The sequence below is a fragment of the Cygnus olor genome, chromosome 10 (assembly GCF_009769625.2).
Source record: "Cygnus olor isolate bCygOlo1 chromosome 10, bCygOlo1.pri.v2, whole genome shotgun sequence".
Classification (NCBI taxonomy): Eukaryota; Metazoa; Chordata; class Aves; order Anseriformes; family Anatidae; genus Cygnus; species Cygnus olor.
Window position 1 is genome coordinate 17,937,632 of NC_049178.1, and position 16,338 is coordinate 17,953,969.

A 16,338-nucleotide genomic window follows, 5' to 3' on the forward strand; every position below is an offset into this window, starting at 1 on the left:
AAGACGGCCGCTCTCAGGCGCGATGGCCGCAGCCCCGACTGCTGACTCAGAGCTCTTATTCTTAATTGACTTCTCTGCAACAACACACCCCAGCCCAAACCCCGCTCCGTGCTCCGAAACACCGCAGCAGAGCGAGGCCGAGCCTCCCGCCCTGCTGCCTCCCCGGCAGGCCGAGGGCACCACCACCACCACAGGCCTTCGGTGGCCGGAGGGGACACTAAGTACTGTCCCTGTGCCCTGCATCATGAGGGGCCGAGCTGCATGGATGGCACCCATGGCTGGCAGAGTTCCTTGCCCTGCTTCAGCGCGAGCACAGGGCCGTTGGGTGGGGAAGGAGAAACATAAGCCCTGAGTGCAGGTGGGAGGCAAAGGTGGAAACGTTTTGCCAGTATTTTCTTTGGGAGAAAGCACACTTACAGCGGTTATGTCTGTTCTGACATCCAGAATACCATTCTGAGATCGCAAACACTTTGTTAATATATATATAAATATATTAATCCTTTTTTGGATTGCTTCTGCTGTTTCTATGGCCTGACTTGTACGGCTTCTTTGTAAGAACTGAAAACAGTCTCCCACAAACACAGGAATGGGCGAATGGTTTAGAGCTAATCCACACCTGGGCTACGTAAAAGGGGCTCATATTTTCCAAACAGAAACACAACCCCTTTTATATACAAACCAGATCGGGATCCAAACGCTAAACTGTTCACCACATCCTACGTGGGCCTCTGCAGCGGAGCGGTGGCCCTCCGTAGCTGCAGACACACTCCTGCAGAAGCACCGGCTCCACCTCGATGCCGAGCTGCGTGCCAGGAGGAACCGTCAGCTCGGGCCCAAATCCAAGGGGCAAACCCATCCCGAGTCACACCACGGATAGTGCACGGCGCTCCCCGTCCCGCACATGCGCCTTCCAGAAGGATCTGGCCCCGTCTCCTTACTCTTGTAAGAAAAACGAAGGCTGTGACAGAAAATAGCTGAGAACTACATCTTGCCAATGCCAAAATACAATAATAACATGTTCAAAGATTTAATTTAGAAGACTACAAAGTCTAGCTCATACATCATAACACCTTGAAATAACACTTTAAGGTCAAATCCTGTGCATTTTTGGAAACCACCAAAACATAATGAAGTTTTACTTAAACACAGCATTTACATTTATAACGCATTTCAGATTCTTCAAGTAAGCTAGACCACATGCTAGGAAAATGTACTTCCCACAACATACAAATTAAGTCATATACAGCCTTCCCTCTGCAGGCTCAACAGCCACTGGCACAAATGGAAGTCCTGTGTACGGATCAAAGGCAGTATGTGGACCTAAGAATATGATTTTATTTTTTTTCTAATTGGCAAAACATCAAATCCCACTAGTAGTTTATTTTTGTTGCCTTCCTTGCCCCTTTTCTACCTCTCCCACTTACTTCACAACGGAACATTTTTAAACCACCAGAAATCTTTGTGGCAAGGATGATGTCATACTGACACAGGATCAGGTGTGAGGTATGGTATGAATAAATACTTATCCACAACCACATTTAATTTTCAATGGTTGGGCATCAAGAGACAAAGAAGTTCTTATGCAGACATATTAACCGAGGATTTAATTTTAAATGGTCTGCATTTAAAAGAGCAGGAACACCACACAGGGCAAGCCTAGAAAGGGGAAAAATAAATAAAAAAAACCTTTGCACCTTCCTTCTTGTTTCTGGGAAAGCAATGCACAGCTCTAAAACTTACGGGTCTTCACAGCGCTAAATGCATGGTGCTTGATTATTTCTTCTTCTAAGTCACTGATACCACGCAGGCTAATTGTACTTTATGTACTGGTAATAAAAAACGTCCCTACAAAAATAAATATGTATTTTACAGTAATCAAGCAGGAACTAATTTTGTACTTTTTCACAAGTAGCCATTTAGTTTGGCACTGAATGGTAATGTGTACTAGAGAACGCAGTATATGCTTTAACCCAAGAAAAATTAGACTTGAAAATTAATACACAGTGAAAGACAAATTTAAAGCAGCCTTCTTGTGTTCTGACATAAGAATATAAAAATGACACGAGCAACTAAAGATTAGTTTACATACTTTTCAATCACAGCTGCCGCTCAGTAACCACAATACCTTTAAAATGACATTCTACGGAAACAGATACAGTTTGGCTGCAAGAGCGGCTACATACAGTTAACGTGAAATTAAAAGGGCATTTTTTTATTTACACACATCACACAGCGCTGAGCCCCAGCACAATTACAATGGAAAGATTTTTAGCGTGATTAATTTAGAAATAATCTCGTGATAAATGGAGTGCATTGCCAGTGATTCTGCGGAGCAAAGTTTTATCACCAGCCTTAGATGTCAAAACACAGTTTCAGGGACAGAGAAGGAACGAGTCACATCTTCTTGGTTAATATTTAATTGGGTGCTAAAGATTCCTCTTAAGGACCTCTGAACCATCACTGACAGCCTTGTAAGATGTCCCTATCTGCGAAAAAGATACCGACCCTTTCTGTATAAACTAAAATAACATTAAATTTAATCAAACCATGCAATTAATAAATCACTTCAGTGGACACTGCAGCCCAAGCCCTGTTTAATTACATAATTTTAAAAATATTTGCACACTGCAACCACTAAGATTGGCTCTGAGGTTTCATAATACACACTTAACACTCGAGTTGGAGAACAAATTTATTTAATAAATGCAGAGCTAAGTGCAATAATGCCACTCTACTCAAACTGCAAAATCACTTAGCATATCCTGCGAGAAAAAAGCAAATAAACTTTTGCACTGTTTAAATGCACGTCACCGCTGCTGCTCTGGCAGAAGCCACCTCCTTTCTGCACGGGCTCTCGGGGACAGTCGGGTGGGCGCATGGTGCAGAGGACATCAGTCCTTGACCTCTTCCTCCTTGCCCTCTGGCTCCATCGATCCTCCCCTCCTCCTTTTTCCCCCCTTTTTGCTCCTCTGGCCTCTTCCCCCCTTGCTCTCCGCTGCTTTCTGGGTCTCCCCACCCTGCTTCAATGAGCTCCAGCTCTTCCATTGCCACCTCCACCCCGCCTCGTGCAGGCGCAGCTCCCTCCCCAAATTCCCCCACCTGCTCTCTTTCTCACTGCCGTTTGAGATAGCTGCTGTGAAAATAGCTAGCTGGAGACATAAAATAAAACAAGGCACGCCACGGAGGGAGAGGGCTCGTGAGGAAAGTGAGGAAAGAAAACAGTTTAGCAAGGCCAAGCAGAACTAGACAATTTCCAACAATAGCAAGGGAAGCTCCCGAGCACCAGGACGAAAAATAAAAGGCAGAAAGTGTATTTCTTGAGGCATGATTCAGGTTCTCGGATGGGTGTAACGCCTATGTCTGCAGGACAGACAAAAATTGTGTTACTGCCATACATAACTAGGTGTGACAATGCAGGAGAGGTTGGAATACGTATGGACCAAGCGGTGCCCTTAAATGAGGGAGGAAAAAAGCAGAGCTAAGGGTTTGTCACAGCTCGGAGACAGCTGTGTGCACTCGTACAGACTTTGCATTCATTCATATAGAGCACAGCTTTCAGGTCCTGTGGTTCTAGCACGATTTTTGGACGAAAGTTTAGCCTCAAAAATAAATAAGTCTATATTTGGCCTGCCCTGGATTCGAGAAGTTCTCAGTAGTACTTTGCATAGAAACAATCTGAATTAATACAGGTTAAGTTTTCAGGATTATAATATTCTTTACCAAGCCAATGGATGCACCTCTAAAATTCACTGCCCTGACAAATAGTAGAGCTCTTGAAAGTCTGCTTGTATTAGTTTTATGGATCTATTCTACTGCTTAAATCAGGTCTCATTAAAATTACCATCCACACAAGTTCTCCCACTGGGAAATCTACATGCCAGAGCTACTCCAGTTCCGCAGGCAGTGCTCGAAGGGGGTTGCATATTGCAAAATAGCTGCGGACGCGGCGGGGGGAGGAAGGGGAGAAGAACAAGAGGACTTCAGGACAGCAAACAAGTTACTCCTTATCCTCCTCTGATTTTAATCAGCGCAACTTCTGCTCAGGTGGTGCAAATGTATCCATCAAAAGAAATGCCACTGCAAGAAATGAAACCGGGGAGGAAAAAAAAAAAAGTGTCCTTCAGAAAGCCAAACCCAGTCTCAAACATCCATTTTCGTGTTGAAATGGCAGGCTAAATATGCAAACACTGCACCTGACAACTTACACTAAAGCATATGATCTGCACACTGTCCCTCCAGTTTAATTTTTAATAGTAACAGTACTTAAATCTCAGCATTAATGTATTAATGTTCATATGAATACAATTAAAGGCATCCCTTCAGTACTAACGACCTAGAAGATCTCTCCACCCTTCATATTTGTGGGGATTGTTACAAATATATTCTGTAGCAGTTGTTTTGGCAAAGAAGCAAAAACCTTTGCCTTTTAAATATAAAGTAACAGGAATAATGAATAATATATCTTCTGATTTTTGTTCTGCCATGATATATATAATGATATATAAAATGTTCATTTATTATTATCACATATCCTAGGAAGCAGACATGCAAAATTACTTTTTTTTTTTTTTTTTGCCTTATAAAGGTCATTTATCATTCAGAACGTCCTCCAAATAGGTAGTCCTAAAATCTCAATTTACAAAGACATTTTTTAAAGCTGAATTCTTCAAACAGGGATATGCTCCTGATGGTTAGAATAAAAACTTTATGATATTGAAATATCTGGATTTAAGGAGGGAAAAATGTTCTGCATTTTCTTTTAGGAGTTCCTGCCCTGACAAATTAATGTCTGCCTACTATTTGTACCTAAATCTTACTGCATTTGTTATTAACAAAAGTACCGTGTGACCTTATTTACGCCAAGTTTACAAAAGAAAAGCATGTACTAAAAGGGCATTAATTTTTATCATAACATCTGTGATCTTTGGGTGGGGAAAGGAAACACCATAAAAAGCAGTCTGTATACACAAACTATCAGTCAGATTTTAACACTTATGCAGAATAATGCAAAGTTATATATGTTTTTCTTTTTTTATGTTAGCAGGCTTTTTTTTTTCTTTTTGCATTCCGTTTTTCAATATGTAAAATGACAAAATGCAAAAACAAAAACAAAAATGTGCTTGTTAGGGCTGGCCTAGTTTTTTGAAACACGCACAAAAATAAAACCCACTCAAAAGATCTTATTTTAATATGTAATAGAAGAATCTGGCAAACATTAGCCAGAATAAGTCTAGCCAGCGAACACAGACTAATGTACTAGTCTGCTACTTCTAAGCGAAATGGAAATTGGGTCTTGTTCTTCCAACACACAAGACCAGTTTCTTCAACCTAAAGAAGCACCGAATGAGCATCTCACAGGTGTGCGCATGGGAACGTGGCTGCCTGACCGAAGAGCATGTTTCTGCCCAGATCCCTGGCATTTACAAGACTCCTTTGCCAAAATCTGAAGTTCTAATCACCCCATTTGCTGTCCATTTGAAAACAGAGCTCTCGAAGTTCTTCCATCTCCAAGCTCAACTCTGCCAAAAGATGGGGATGGTGAAAATAAGCCCCAGATAAACGAACACCTCCATCCCCACCTGCTCTGGCTGTACTGCTGTGATCCCATCGCCAAAGTCAGTGATGAGCAAGACCAACCAAAAACCTAACAGAAGTGCAGTGTTCCAAGATATTTCCTTCGTGCCCCAAACTTACTCCAAGTCATGCAGCTTTGAAGCAGTATCCAGAGAGAGTCGGATGTAAAACTACCTCCAGAGGGGGGGAAAAAAAAAAAAAGACAGTAAGATGATCGAGAAAGAAGAAGGGAATCAAAGAGCTGGAGTCAGCATGGCTAAAGACTCTGATGAGGAGGGAGGACAGCTACAAAGCACTTAATTATAAACTCCAAGTGTTAGAAAAGCAATCTCACGGTAACAATTTCTGTATTTTGGGATTACCTACGGATGAGGAAGATTCTGGCTTAATCAGCTATCTGTGAGAATGGATCCCAACATGCCAGCGCTGGACTCAATGGACAATCCCATTAGAGTGGAAAGAGCACATGAAACGCCCTTGAGAACGCAGCTAACGAACAAACAGGGAGGAAACAAACGTTAATAAATTCTTCCATTTTCAGACTTAGGAGACAAAGGGCAAATGTTGAAAGAAGCAGAAGATGGGAAGGGCACGGATGTGCTTTACGAAAAGTCCGTTTCATTTGTCACACATTCCCAAGGTAGGGCTCACCCCTCAGATTCAAACACCCCAGTTTTACCCCACTAAAATAAACCTCCCAAGAGGGAAACAACTCAGTCTCTTCTTTAAGCCACCTGAACTCAAGGTATCTGTCTCTTCCAGGATAGGAGACAATGGAAGAGAAGTCTCTATAAATAGAGAGAACAGAGAGTCTCTATAAAAAGAAAAATATTGTGAAAAGTCTCTACAAGACCAAGCTTGCCAAGTGGGTGAATTCAGGTACCGGAGGCACTCTGTAAAGCTCCTGCTGGGCCCTCTCCTTCGATCCACGCTGACCCACGCTAACGGAGCGGCTCCCAGCTGCCACCGCAGCCCGCTGCAGGTTTGCTCAGGCCGCTCTCTATCAGCTGTTGGTGTTTGCCCAGGAAACACGACCTGAAACGTGACGCTGTGCCCAAACCAGCGCTCCCATCTCGCACCCTAAGTGACGTGGAAGCCCCCAAGGAGCTCACGACAAGGGCTGGAAGACCGAATCTCAGCCTGCCGTCCCGTAAGCAGTGGCCATGCCACGTGCTGTAGGGATGCAGGGTGAGGAGAAAGCCCACGTGGTGGGACAAGAGGCAGGGCTGAGACCAGACACGCTCAGCACCACAGCCTGCACGCCCCCACGGTTATCAGCTGCAAGCAGCCGCCGGGACTTCAAAGGCCCTTCATCGATACCGCAGAGCCCAATCGTATCAGCATCTTATCCAGCCTTGCAACTTAAACACCTTTGTGGCCACGGGCTGAGGGACAGGCACGAGGACTCCGGAGTGTCCCACCGCCCCCCCCAGGGATGCAGCCTGGCCACGCTGCGCCCCGCACAGCGCTCCTCGCCTACCTGCGCTTGGATGCCATCCAAGCCCTCGTGCAGCGCACTCTTACATTTTATTCTCTCTCTCTTCAAGCTTTGGCAACTGAAATCTATTATGATGTCAAAAGGTAGCTGACAACATAAAATGTATCCCGCTGAGTTGATGCTGCACGCTGCTAAATTTACAACAACATAAGTATCATAAAAATTATAAGAACTGCAAATTAACCACTGATTTTTTAGTTCAGTGACATAAATAACAGTAAAGATCTGGATAACTTCCAAACATCTTTACAACTGTTTAATTTGTCAAAATCTATCAAGTGCATTTCAACCACAAACCTGTCCTCTACAGTGCATTAGTTTTCACGTACTTACGCTGGCGTCAAAGGCAACCAAAATAAAGCTTATATAATTACTGTATTCTGATGCACCTTTCCAATCACGCATTTATTTCTGCTTTTCTTCGTCAGTACTTCTTTGTTGACACTAACAGTCGCAGTGTTTTAAAAACATTCATGCTAAAAAAGAGAAAAAAAAAAACAACATTGCTGCTTTCCACCCTTCACAAGTTTGCCCGGGATACTCAAGAAGGCACATTTCTTTGTTTGCTGATTTGACTGTTCTCCCACTCACGTGTTGTGCGTGCCTCACGAAGCTTGCGTCAGCAAACCCTTTTATTTACTCCGTTATTTCTGTACCAAGCTCGGTGAATGCAAAGCCACTTTTCCAGCAGCTGCAAGAGAGCACGTAAAGATAAAATTATTTATTTTTTGGTAGGTTGGACTGCTTTTCCTTAGAGGCGAAAAAAAGCTCACTTTTAAATATCTGTTTATTTTCTGTGGTCGAATATTAATTATTGCTTTTTCTAAGAATCAGATTTACTAAGAAGGTTACGTTTCTTTTGCAACCACTGCCAGATTAGCTAAACATGAACTAAAAATTTGTTGAACCGATGGTGCACAAAGTTACGGTTGGACTGAAAAATAATACAGAACGTATTTCTACTGTTTGATTTCTCAGGGGCTTTGTAAGACCCAGTTGCTCACCCTTTGACCACGAAGAGACTGAAAAACGAGGGTAAGGCTTCCTGGACAAGGCAAGGCACTGGCCGCAGCTCCGCGGGCACCCTGCAGAGGCCCGAGAGGTGTTCTTCATGCAAGAAGACGCGGCCACCGCGCTGCTCCGTGGTTGCCAAGAGCCAACAAGTGACACACAGCCCGACGGGTCCCCGCAAACCCAAGAAGCCACACAGCCGAGGTTTGGTGCCTCGATGGCTTCGAGACGTGGGCCGCAAGGGTGACGTGGCTCTGCCCCGCGGGCTGGCGGAGCGGCGGCACGGCACGTTTTTTGAAGCAGCACAATGTGTGCTGTGATGTGTTATACCACACTGATTTCAAGACCAAATCTCGACCACAATGGCTACCCGTATGGAAGCAGGAAAGGAAGTTGAAGGACCGGGTTTGACACGATAGGTTAAACTCAACCCCCCACCCCAGCAAACCATACAGTAAATCTTTTCACATACAGTAAGGGCAGAATAGAGCGACTTACGGCGTGTCCGAAATGACAGCATTTATGCGTAAAGTGAAGCAAAACACCTCAGAGCACAACACAGCTCTGAAAATTCAGTGTCTAGATTAACATGGAAGTTTGAATTTTGTGTTCTCACTGCACTGTTTGCAAGAACAGTACACCTGAACGGCCACAACTCGTCCGGTGACACCCAAAGACACCGTGCGAACGTTGTGGAACGACCTAAGTAATTCAAACTTCTTTGATTAAATCTAACTTAATTGCACACAACTGGAAAAATTCACAACACGTTGGCTTCGCATGTTGTACTACACAAATCGGAAGCAATTCCCACAAAATCTACCCCATCCAAACTACTTTATCTAAGCAACACAGAGCTGTTACAACAATTTTTGAGTGATTTTGATTCTCCTTGCGGTGCAATGAGTAATGAAGAAAGCACGTTTTGTATTCTGGTTTGCACTGGTGATACGCATTTCTTCTTTGACTAAACCCTCTGTGACTCAGTTCTACCGGTTCACAACAATGAGTTCTCATGTTTCCCCCTACACAAAAGAAAAAAAAAAGTCTTCAACTATCCTGTTCCCAGCTCGCAGCAAAGGGAAGACCTTGGGGCGCGTGCTGCAGCTTCTCTACTTTGTAAGACCCCACACCGGGGGTCCTGCAAACATACAGAGAGGAGCCCTGGGCCCAGCAAACAGACCCAAGTAGACAAGACACTGCCTGAAGATGAAAAGGCCACAAAAACGAGGTCTCCACAGCTTCAGCTTGAGCTGGAGGAACGTTTCTCACCTGATGCAGGGGAAAATGGGCTTGGTCAGGGTGACTTCCCTCAAAACTCAAAGCTTAGCAACAGGCTTCGGCACCATCTTTCTCCGAAGTTCCCAGGAAGGGCAACCACAAAAGCTGCTTCTTACATTGAAAAGAGAACGGGCTTTTTTCAGCGCTCTGCACCAGATTTTCAGACCTAAGTTTCTCTTTCCAGTAACATGCGATGCGAAGGCCGCAGCAGCTCTGTGCTACGTGGTGCCTAACATTATCAGGCCCGGAGACTTAATTACAGTCTACTCTAATTGGCACGTGGTACTAAGCCATAAATATTAATAACATTAACCAAAAAAAAGATTAAGATGGCAAGCTGAAGACCGAATCAATAAATCAACAGTAATCTTTTTTCTTAATCACAGCAGCTACTCCACCCTTTTTATTGATCTTTTTCTCGCCCTCCCCCCCAACTTTATTTCACTATAGTCTCCTGAATCTTGATTGAATTAGCTCAAACCAACTGCACACCTAGCCAGGACAAGCCATGCTTCAGCTTCCAACCCCTTCCCGAGGTAGGAGCTGCACAGCGAGCTGTAGGACACCACTGAGACCCAACCTTTTACTTCTCCGCTTCTCCCCTCGCCCGGTGCTCATCCCCGACTCCGCTGGGCGAGCCGAACAACTCGGCAAATTTGTGGGCAGTGGAAATTTGCTCTATCTGGGAAAGAGGTAACTGTGATAGATCTGACCTCCACCCAGGCACCGTGATTTATTAGCACACAGGTTTAAAGGAACCTTCATTTAACTGTCTCTCTGTAATCTGAAAACTAGTATGGAAACCAAACCATGTATCTTCTCGAGACATATCTGTTGATCAAATATTTTACTCCAACGTTCTCTACAGCATCATTACGGTACTTGCACATGTTCACCCCAAGTATAAATCTTCAGCATATCCTACATGCCTCTGCAGCAGCTTTCCTGGAAACAGCTTTATTGTGTTCTAGTAAACTTCATTCCTGTTATTTATTCTCCTTTAAAAGAGAAGTTACACTTTACCGTATTCACTCCTAGCAAAGACAAGTTTCTGCCTATCAAAAGACAAGTTTACTGCAAGGACTCCTGTAATAATATTGATAATGGGTAGAAATTACACATTTTATAAGGGAGAAGACAAAGCACTTCATGTTTTATAACAGTGGTGCTGATATCATAGTTCCTCCAAACTGTGCTTTCATACAAAATTATAGCCTTCTCTCCTGAGTGACCTAACCCACAACTATTTAGGAGAGATATAATGGGGCACGCTGTCAGCTACAAATCAACAGATGCGTTGGCTTCAATGGAGATACTGCAATTGGCTTCCAAAGACTTGTAAAGTGACGATCTGACCCAGTATTTTCAGTATAGGGCTGAAATATGCTACTGAAGGAAAACAATTCAGGCTAGAAAAATCACTGGATAAAACTTACAAAAGTTAAGAATATAAAAAAAAAAGAGCCTTCAGGTTGTGAGCTGAAAAGGATCTGACATTTTAATAAACAGACAGTAATTACAAATATTACTGAACAAAGGAAAAGGAAACTGAAACACGCTGAGAAAGATAATCAAGTAAGAAAGAAGCTTATAGGATGCAAATCCAACTGATTAAATATCTTCAGAAAGCAGGATACCCCACCTAGAGCCGTTAATCCTTATCTGGTTCCTCACACCCCTGCAGCATCAGACCTGAGGATCTCCAAGAAGTGCCCATCTCTCTTCCTTACTTTTGCCGTCCCTTTCGTCTGTGCATGCCCACTGGTGCTACTCACTGCAGCCTGTTAAACGTATGCTACACAACCTTCGTTTTGCTTAAGTTACAGCAAGAGGGAAGCCTCAATCAGTATTTTTTCCCACTCTTTTTCTTCCCCAAGTAAAACGCAGCAAGGGAAGAGATCCCAGGCTGTGTGCTATTAGAAGCAGTAGGTCCCTGAACTGGGTGAGATATATAAATGATACGACATGACTCACGAACATCGTCTAGCAGGTAACGACAAACAAACAGCAGTAGCTAGTTAATGATGATCTGCAATAATGTCGGGGAGACTTGTTCCCATGTAAGTAACCTGCCACACAGTGGATACAAATCGTCTGATTTGATAGCGCCTACTGCAGAGAGGAGCATTATCAATGTGCTAGCTTGCTCAGATAAATGGAGTACTATTTCCCCGTGCTGCTGCTGTCACTTTCTCCGGTCCATCAGCCCCTTTCTTAAACCGATTGCTATTTTTATTACACTCCTTAAAATATGAAGCAGGAGACTCCTTTTCCTGAAACGCACCGGCTGGATAGATGACGCCTTTTAAATAATACTCGTTTCTTGCTGTCCCTGATCCTTGCAATGTTGTTGCTTACTTTGGAGGGGGAAACAAAACAGAAGTGGCGAGCCATATCTCTCCATTCCAAAGGGAGTGGTTTCCCAAGAAAAGCATAGTTTTGTTCCCTTGCTATTTCCTTTCGGCACTGCAGACAAGCAGGCAGCAGACCCGCTACTAAAATTGACCACAGCAGCTAGGAAACAATGCTCACACACAGAAAATACCTGTTGTAGTTTGTGGGCAGCAGGTGGCCTTTTTTCTTTTTTTTTGGAGGGTGGGGGCATGATCTGGATTAAGTGACTTACTGCTTTTAAATTCTGAATTCACTACAAAAAGGAAAATCATCATGAAACAAACTTTTTACAGTCTAAAATTAGGTGAGATGCTATTGAAAATGAAAATAACTTCCAGCTTTATTTTAAGAACTGAAATTGTGTTTCCTGCTTCCATTGCTACGGTTCTTCTGGAAAGGAAGTCTCCCACCAGTAACGGACAAAATATAGAAAGCCTTGTGGATTCAAAAATGTTCTCCCCACACTTCTGTAAAAATAAAATCCAGAGGCTGGTAGAGAACACTGGTTTCACTGTAGAAGATACAATGTCAAAGAGGAAAAAAAAACATGCTCACTAATACAATAGGTCATTGTACTCAGAGATCTACCACATATGTTACTCCAAGGGCTCTCAACCTTAAACTTGGAAAGTCTAAGACACTGGAGCCATGATATATAAAGTAAGACCCAAGTTCCAAATATTTGATTTAGCAAAGTAAATATGGTTGTTTTTATTGGGTGCAACAAGCATTTTTCACAGAGTGAAGAATTATGGTAAACATCTGCTAATCATACTCACAAAAGAGGTCATTGTGTTTAAATCCAAGGTCATATTAATAGCTATATTTAATTAATAAAACCCAACAGTAATATTACCCAAGTTTCCAACAACGTCTGCTTCCTGACGCTCAAGGACCTATTCATTAATGGACCACTTATATTGGGTTTTCTTGATATTGCTGCTAAATTCTTACAAAGTTTTTAGGCCATACAACAGAGGCCTGACTTAGAAGTAAACTGCATCGTGCTCTGCTATATGTCTCTGGGGTACCGTACCGTGGGGACATAGCTTGTGAACACATGCACTAACAAAAATACTGCAGTACGTGATATTCCATGAAGATGGTCTCGCACTTCCACGTTCCCATCTCTTCTCCCATACTATGCAATAGGTGAGAGGATCACAGGTGCTTCTGACCTAGGAGATAATATCCTGTGTTCAAGCACTCACTGCCTAGATGCCAGTGAGAGCTGCACCTGCGTTTTCATGAGAGCTTAAAAAAGTGGGGAATAAAAAAAGAAATCCTAACTTCTCTAGAAGCGTTGGATTTCCTTCATACTTCCAACCCAAGCCCGGTTAGATCTGGTAGGGTAATTTCTCAACGTGTTTACAAGTTGCACAGGCCTGGTGTATTACTGCCCAAAGTGAGCCAGGCAGTTCGATAGCCCTAGTTCGTTTTGCCTGTTGAAACGTTGTTGATCTCAAACAGGAAAATGAACCCGATTTTCGCTTACTCAGGTGTTAAACAGCACAGCTTTTTTCAAATCTCAGGAGGTATCCTGGATGAAACTGATACAAATGAGAAATGAATCAGATCTTAGATCTTCTTGTGCTCAATTGTTTATATTTAAGGAAAGAGATCTATCGAAAAGTAGGTTTTGTTGCATGCCCAGGCTTCCTCATGTATCTGCAGTCATTGATGTTTATAGATTTTCTCTGCGAAAGATAAATCTAGCTTGTTGCATGAAAAATCCTCGAATGCACTGATGTTTATTCACTGAATTTCCATATCCTTTACACTTGAAGTTATTTTCTCTTTTCCACAATGTATGTGAAAACCATGACATTTTATATATTCTATACAAGTTCCTCACACCATACTGCACTATTTCCATGTTATTATATATATTGCAGTAATGCCATTTCCAATTCATTACAGAACACTACACACTTTTATGCACCAGATGTCCCAGCTTTGGTACGACTGAGCTATTTTCTGCCCACCAAGTCTTGAAGGCAAAAATAGTTGTTCCTGTATCTCTGTATACAGCCAGGTCACTTCACCTGCTCGTGTCAGACTTCCACCCCGGCAGACTCGGGGGCTTTGTCTTATCCTGCCTTTAGACAACTTGTCACTGAAGACAACTGTGGAAACCTGCGTTATGTGCAGAGATGTAACACTGCCCAGTGAGGCCTTGCATAAAGAAATTTGGACATGAGAGGAAGTCCTGACAACGCAGTGCTCAGACAGTTTTCCTCCAAAGGGCTCTATCTGCCTTGGGTTCATGGCACACCAGGTGGATTCTCTACATCTCCTGCCCTTAAATCTACAGCTTACCTATTTTCAAGAAGCCTGAGTTTGTTCGTGAACAATATAACCTTGATATAAGAGCAACAAAAGCAGCAAAAAACACCCTGTCCACAGCTGAGTGCCTATCACGGGCCTGCAGCCCCCCAGACCTCATCAGCTGCCATTCAGGAAGCTCCGTGCAACGCTCTCAGCACCTTCCTGTTATACGGAGACCTCCCAGCAAACAAAAATGAATCTGAGGTATCCTGGGAGAGGTCCGTGATGTGGGGAGCTGAGAGGAGGGCAGAGCAGGGGAGAAGAGAGGAGAGCGGGCAGTGAGATGTTCCCACATCCAGTTCCACTCCTGTGGATTACCTTGCACTAAGTTCAGAGCTCGTCACTGAAGGGATCCCACCAGGCTGTACTAAATTTCGGGTTTGATACCTCCCGCACGCAGGCTCTCTGCAGAACTGGAAGACAAACCAGCAGGTGAGTTTACACACACATCGATAGCTTTGGGCAGCGAGTAGCAGGAGCGTAAGCAAGTCGTGGTGATAAATCTTAGGCTGCAGTAACTCATTAGCCATTTTGGCATCACACATGAAACGCATCAACTTGATCTAATGTACTTCAGTGCTCTCCGCTATCACCCGCGCCGACTGTGCTTTGTTGAGATGAAGGGCTTTTTAATCCAAATCAGAAAGCGATGCTTCTGCACCGATGCTCTAATTTAGAAGTTATAATTAACAGACTTACTGCTAATCAGATCTCATCATACCTCTCCCAAGGCCCCAAATGTGGGAAACAACAGAACAAACGACCAGAGGTGCCTCAAGACAGCATCTAAATTCGCGTCTGCGATTTTGTATGTCCAAATCCACGCATTCATATGGAACTGTTTTTATCACAGGGTCCTTTGCTCTTTTTGTACTTTCCTTTCTGGAAGAATGGGCTAGAACACGGAGTCCCAGGTGGTCCTTGCACACTTCTCCCTGCTGGTCCACCACCTCTCACTATAACAAACCTCCCCTCTGACCAGAACTTGCCAAAGCACCCCCATATCATGCAGCACAGCTTTCAGAGCATGCTTCAGCTCCTCCCTGCGACAGCCACGCCGCCTTCAGCCCAGCTCGGGTCCCGGGACCAGCCGCGTGCGAGGGACTGCACGTCCAGCCCAGCCCACACCGTCAGCATTTCAACATCCGCACCACTGCTGCATCGCAAAACCTCGGCATCCATCGCTTTGCCGTGCCAGATAACCCAAGGTAAGTCAGCCTGACTTGGTGTTGGTGCAGGCTCCCTCGCTGCTGGCCCTCCAAGTCCTGCACCTCCCCGAAGGGTTCAGTTTAGCAGAGGGTTTGCTTCTTCACAAACCCTGTGCTCGTTCAGCGGAGCCCATCAAAGACCAGAGCAGCTCTTTGACTTGGAAGGCGCATCCCCGCGTTAACATAGGTGCAGTCATACCCAGGATGTTTTCAAAGCAGATGACCTCACAAGTCATGGGCAGCACACTCCTGCCGTGGTTACAGAAGGATTACCCGAGGTTTCTCCAGCCGTTGGCTCATCCCTGACCTCCATTTTCTTCATGCCTGTGGTCAGACCAAAGCTAGCAGCGAAGGCAGCACACAAGCTTGCCAGCAGCTGAAGATCTGCCACCAGCTCCCTGAAAAACGTGCAATCAGCACAGGGAGCGTTGCACGTGCAATCAGCACAGGGAGCTGGGCAGGGGCTGCGCGGCCACCTCGGCTCCCACCCACCGCCCGGGGACACCGAGCCGCTTGCCGGGGGCACAAAGCGCCCTCAGCGTGCCCACCGGCACTCACCAGAGCCTCCTGCTCTGCGCTCCTGAGCCCACGCCAGCACGGCAGCAATCAGACCTGAAACTTCACTGAATTTTACCGGCAGCATCAAACCTGGAGGGAGCATCATTCCCCCAGAAGTTTCTGACACGTTTGCTGCATCTTTAACTTCTGGAAAGCAGCGTTAAAACCGGTCCAAGAAAACCAAAGGGACGGCACAGGAAAACACATTGTGCACACACAGGAATGTCTCTGAACAAGGTTCTTTGCACACCCTGTACAGGGATCCTAAGCAGAATCCTTTCCAGGCTTAAGGAGTTTATTACCCATGCCAGTTTATATTTTCTATGTAAATTCATGCAGCTGCCTTGAAAGGAACCACAGGTTTCTGTAGAGCCAAACTTTCTTTGTGAATTAAGAGTAAAATGTGCAAATTCACTGCTTAAGAATTAAATGTATGTATTTTTATTGCAGCATGAACAGGTTTTTTGTAAGGTGAACAAGAGCTCA

The 16,338-nt window shown here is 44.3% G+C and overlaps 1 protein-coding gene across 14 annotated transcripts in view; it reads right to left on the reverse strand.

Annotated features, from left to right (window-relative positions):
- FOXP1 (forkhead box P1) overlaps positions 1-16,338 on the reverse strand; it is a 370,950-nt gene that overhangs the window by 230,193 nt on the left and 124,419 nt on the right. For 2 of the 14 annotated variants that reach the window (XM_040568503.1, XM_040568500.1), the window contains exon 3: positions 14,405-14,499. The exons of the other annotated variants lie outside the window; for them this stretch is intronic. The gene's annotated coding sequence lies outside the window, so the exon portion shown is untranslated. The remainder of the gene's footprint in view (positions 1-14,404; positions 14,500-16,338) is intronic. 14 annotated transcript variants of the gene reach the window in all.